At 46.8% G+C, this 5611-nt stretch overlaps 1 long non-coding RNA gene across 1 annotated transcript; it reads right to left on the reverse strand.

Annotated features, from left to right (window-relative positions):
* Positions 1-1710: 1710 nt before the first annotated feature.
* LOC123579619 lies at positions 1711-4589 on the reverse strand. The gene is made up of 3 exons (XR_006702852.1): positions 4271-4589; positions 2239-2449; positions 1711-2060 (listed from the first exon to the last, which is right to left on the reverse strand). It is a non-coding gene; the product is annotated as an uncharacterized LOC123579619 (long non-coding RNA).
* Positions 4590-5611: the final 1022 nt, after the last annotated feature.

A 5611-nucleotide genomic window follows, 5' to 3' on the forward strand; every position in this document is an offset into this window, starting at 1 on the left:
GTTTCTCAAAATAAAATAAACCCCAAACCAAAACAAACAAAAACACCACCGCAACAAAGTGAAAAAGCAAAAAAAAATTACCGTGTGTTAAACAGTAATTAGGTGCCAGGCACCGTACTAAGTTTCTTAAAAACATTAACTCGGGCCGCCTGGGTGGCTCAGTCGATGAAGCGGCCGACTTCGGCTCAGGGCACGATCTCCCGGTCCGTGGGTTCGAGCCCCGCGTCGGGCTCTGGGCTGACGGGCTCGGAGCCTGGAGCCTGCTTCGGATTCTGTGTCTCCCTCTCTCTCTGCCCCTCCCCCATCGCACTCTGTCTCTGTCTCAGTCTCAAAAAAAAAAAAAAAAATAGATGTCAAAAAAAAAAACATTAAATCCTCACAAAAGCCCTATGAATTAGGAAATATTGTGATTCCCGTTTTATGGATGAGAAAACCGAGGTTTAGTAATGCTACGTAATTGGCTCAGGGTCACGTGGCTCGAGTGGCAGAGCTAGAATTTGACCCCACTCCTACCAGCTGCCAAACTCCCACTAGTTAATTGTGACATTAGAGCTACTGTGCCAAGCACCGTGCTGGGTCATCAGCACGACAGCACTCACTCCTCCGGGCAAAGGAAATGCCACAGGTCGCTGGGAGAGGAGCCTCTTCCTGCTCCTGCAGAACGAGAACATCACCATCAAGACCTCACCAACCCCGGGTCCAACTTGTAAGCTAAACAACATATCCTTGGAGTGACAGATGGTGGCTTAGTCACCCTGGCTCGGCCCTTCTCCCTTTTTCTATAAGCCAGCTATGTCTCGTGGGTGGCTTGGAGCATGACCTCAGAACACACAGGCTGTTACGTAACCTGCCGTAACAGGGCACTGCGTGCAAGGCCGTCAGTGGATCCCCGCCGGACGGGCAGAACACCCTTCTCCGGCTCTTTTGGGTCTACGGCTAACAGCTCCCAGCCAAGTTCATGCTCAGAGTTGCCCGCGGCACAACAGGAGCCATGCGTCTCGGAGACAGCTCCTCGCCCTTGATGTGGTCAGCCCACGGCCAGTAACCGACTGTCCCAGGGTGAAAGGCCAGCCCCCTCTGCCTGCGGGTGAGGCCAACGCCGTGCGGTCAGGCTGAATCTGCACTTAGTTTCTTCCCTGCCCTGTTCTGCTTCCCTCACTCCCCGTCTCCTGGCTGCTTTCCCTGGCTCACCCATGGGCACCCAGTCCTCATCCCTCCTCCCGCTCTTAGAGGCCCTGCCAGACAGGACAGTCGCTATGCGCCGAGGCATAGGCACTGGGACGCGTATTAAATAGGACGAACTTCGGGAACTTGTGCTTTTGGAGGAAACATTTACACAAACCCAGATGCCATGGGAGAAGAACCTCAGGAAAACCTGCCTTCTTTTCTCTCCCCCTGTTCTTACCGCTGCTCAGGCCTGTGCTAAACATGATACAGACATGGTTCTATTTGATTCTGAGGACAAATTCGTAAGGTAGACCCTCCAGTTAACCCCTTTTGGGAGTCGGTAAAAGTGATATTCAAAAAGTCAATTTGCTTGCCTGGGGTTACACTGCCCGGCGGGCGTAGAAACGGCCTTTGAGCCCACATCTCCAGAACCTCCTCGTTTTGTTTTGTTTTGTTTTGTTTTGTTTTGTTTTGTTTACACCGCCTCTTTCCCACTGCTCTAGATCAGGGGTCAGCAGACCAAGCTTCCTGAGCACTGTCTTTGTCAATAAAGTTTTATTGAAACACAGCCATGCATATTATTTACATATCATCTATGACTGCTTTCAGCCAACAAAGGCAGAGTAGAGCAGGTGACACAGAGCCGGGAGGGCCACACGGCAGAGAACATTTATGATCCGTGCTTCTCACGGAAAAAGTTGGCCGACCCCCACTCTAAATGCTGGGCTTTTTGATGGTGCTGGTGTTTAGCCTCAGAAGAAATGTGCATTCTCTTCCCTTCAAATCACGGTTCTCCATTCAACTGTGATTTATCACAGACACTGTGTATACTCATTCACCTCCTGGGGAAGGGCCAATCTTACCCATTCTAGTAGGTTCTCATGCAACACCCTCTGGAGAAAAAAAAGTCCCATTATCTAATTGACCTGAGCTCCCTTACTGGCTTACCCACTTACTCTTTTAAAGGAATTCTATCATTTCCTTGACAGATTATTCTTATAAAGAACCACAGGGAAGTTTCCTCTTGAGATTTCACTCTGGAATTCTCATTGTTCAAGTAGATCCCATTACCTTTTGAACTCCTGCCCCTCTCCCAGAAGTTCCTCTCCTTGTCTTTTATTTCCTGAATTTCCATGCTTGGAAATGGTGATCACCTCCTTCCAGGGGTTTCTGCAACATGGCTTTCGGACTTGGAGCTCTTTTCATCTTTTCCCATAAGTCAGTCACTTCTTAATTATGTTTTGCTGCCCCGTCTTTGAACTGTATCCAATCTGTTTGCATTCTGGGAGGATTAAAATGCAATGAGTACCATGGGACTGATTGAGAGGAAATACACCCCATCCATTCAGTTTCAAATGGTGAGTAGAATTTGAGCCCAACATATTGTATGCTCCTCTTTCTGAAGGCCTCTTCCAGTTATCAGAATTTTCTAGAAGTGTTATTGTGAGCTCAAACCAGCTCTGTTTGTTATTTAATACCATAAGACTCCCGATTTTATTTTTTTTTTTAATTTTTTTTTTAACGTTTATTTATTTTTGGGACAGAGAGAGACAGAGCATGAACGGGGGAGGGGCAGAGAGAGAGGGAGACACAGAATCGGAAACAGGCTCCAGGCTCTGAGCCATCAGCCCAGAGCCCGACGCGGGGCTCGAACTCACGGACCGCGAGATCGTGACCTGGCTGAAGTCGGACGCTTAACCGACTGCGCCACCCAGGCGCCCCAAGACTCCCGATTTTAAAATGTAAACTCTTACACCAAGTAAAATGGGGACAACCTTTCTGCAAAGCACTTTCATCAGGTACATCGAGGATGGTTTAAAAGCGTATACCCTTTGATTCAGTCTCCCCACCCCTAGAATGAACCTCAAGCCTTAGCATCTAATGGAATAGTCAGAGACGCAGAGGTAAGGATATTCATCATGGTATTGTTTTAAATAACAGAAAAAAAAAAGGGAAGAATCCACTTTAATACAAAGGCATGGCTAAAAATTTTATGTCTTTCTGAAGGAATGTATTCTGGGCATAAAAATCATGTGTTTGAAGAACTTTTGATAATATTGTAAAATGTTTGGGAAGCAATGTTAAGTAACAAACTATACAGTGAATAATACCACATTTTAAAAACACATATATCTGTCTGTGTGTATATATATTACATATATTTTACAAATCCTTACTAAACGGATTACTTTTTTATTGTTTTGTTTATTGCTATATGCCCAGAACCCAGACCAAGGTTTCCCAGTCGTGGCCCTACTGACACGGCGGGCTGGATCATTCTCTGTCGTGGGGGTTGTCCTGTGAATTACAGAATGTTTTGCAGCATCCTTGACCTCTACTCACTAGGTGCTGGGGGTACCCCTCTCCCCACCCAGTTATGATAACCAAAATGTCTCCAGATATTGCCAAATGTCCCTTGGGTGACAAAATTGCCCCTGATCAAGAACCACTCGCCTGGAACATCTAATAGGTGTTTGAAAACATTGCTGAATAATTCAATGAATTAGGAGAGACACATGGAAATTTTAGCAGTTATCTCTTGTTAATATCATTATTTTCTTTTTGGTACCACACTGTGTTTTCCTAAGTTTTCTACTAAAACATGTGCAAAGTCCTGTTTATAATCCCTCAGCCACAATTGCAAAATCCACAGTTTATTTGATGGCAAATCTGGACTCCTCTGAATGTATATGAGGGCTTTTAACGATCTCAGGTGATGTAAATATTCATACACTTCTCAGAAGTATTAAACTGTTGATTTGATATTCAGCATAAATAAAACACTTCTAAACTATGAAAAAAAAAAAAAACTGACTTGCAAAATGCCTCTGGCCCTTAGGTTCTAAGACAGGATTGTGGGCCTGTGTTACTTTTACAATCGGCAAACAAACAGAAACATACGAAAATGGTCATGATACTCCTCTACTCAACGGAATAAGATGTGTTAAGACGGTTTTTGCTTTGGGTTTTGGTTTTTTTTGAGAGAAAGAAAGGGTGCAAATGAGCCGGGGGCAGAGGGAGGGAGAGAGAATCCCAGGAGGGGCAGAAGGGGAGAGGGAGAGAGAGAGAGAGAGAGGAAGAAGGAAGCGGGGCTCGAGCTCACCTGATCCAGGGCTGGCACTCATGAACCGTGAGACCACGACCTGAGCCAAAGCCAGATGCTTGGCGATCGAGCCACCCAGGCGTCCGAGGAGGTATTATTAAGTAAACACTCACCCAAAAAGTTCTCTCTGAAAACTAAATTACAGGAAAAAAAAAAAAAAAAAGGTATGGGTAGTCGTCATAATCTTATTTTCCAGATGAGGAAATAGATGCTCGGAAGGTTTTGAACCAGAAGTCCCACGGCTGGAGCATGCTGGTGTTGGATGTACATCTCAGGTGTTTATGACCACAGCTCACCCATCTGAGCCCCACACATGACTGCCTTCTTGTTTCTGGACTCCAGGCCCAGCGCCTGGCAGGGACAGGCATCGATGATGTCACAGGGCTGAACAAATGAGCACTTTCTTGGCGTGAGGTTAATTTCATAGAAGGCCAAGGTCATCTGAATTCCATCTTAAACAGGAAAGAAAGCAAGGTGCAGCTTGGCAGGGGCTAGATAAGAGCTGAGGCCACTGATGTATGTTCAGTTGCAGCCTGGAAACCATCACGGGGGATGACATAAACCACCGTCCGCGTACGATGCTTTATAGGTTGTGTGGACACGGGCTCCGGAGCCAGACCCCTTGGGTTCCGATCCACGTTCACCATTCATTAGTTGCAAGGTAATTAAAGGCTCTGTGCGACAACATTCTCATTTGAAAGATGGGAACCATAATAAGACCTCCATCCCAGGTCTGCTATGAGGACCAGGCGAGTTAATACAGAAAGAGTGTTTGGAAGGGTATCTGGCCCACGCTAAATGCCCATTAAATATCCTCCCCTCCTTTCCCCAGTACATCTTTTTTTTTTTTTTTTTTTAATGTTTATTTCTTTTTGAGAGAGAGTGAGCGCAGGAGGGACAGAGGGAGAGAGAGACAGAGGATCCGAAGGGGCTCTGCCCTGACCAACAGAGAACCAGATTTGGGGCCGGAACCCACAAACCATGAGCTCGTGACCTGAGTCGAAGCTGGGAGCTGAACCGACTGAGACCCCCAGGCGCCCCTCCCCCCGTACATCCTAAGCATTTGCTACTTTGATAGCTCTCAGCCCCTGTGACTGGAGGATAGCACAGAGGCGGTACTGAGCCCTGGTCAAGGGTTTGTATTCAGACGGGCTGAGGCTCACATTCCCGCCCTTCCGGGCATGAGCCTGGTGACTGGGCAAAGTCCCTTCCCCTCTCTGTGCCTCGATTTCCCCATAGATACAACCTAAGTAGCAATACATCATTATGGGAGTTTTGTGGGAACGGGGCGATCTGCAGGGTGCATGCTGCTCGGCTCGGTCATTACTCAACAATGGTGAC

This window comes from Leopardus geoffroyi, chromosome A3 (genome assembly GCF_018350155.1).
Source record: "Leopardus geoffroyi isolate Oge1 chromosome A3, O.geoffroyi_Oge1_pat1.0, whole genome shotgun sequence".
NCBI classification, from domain to species: Eukaryota; Metazoa; Chordata; class Mammalia; order Carnivora; family Felidae; genus Leopardus; species Leopardus geoffroyi.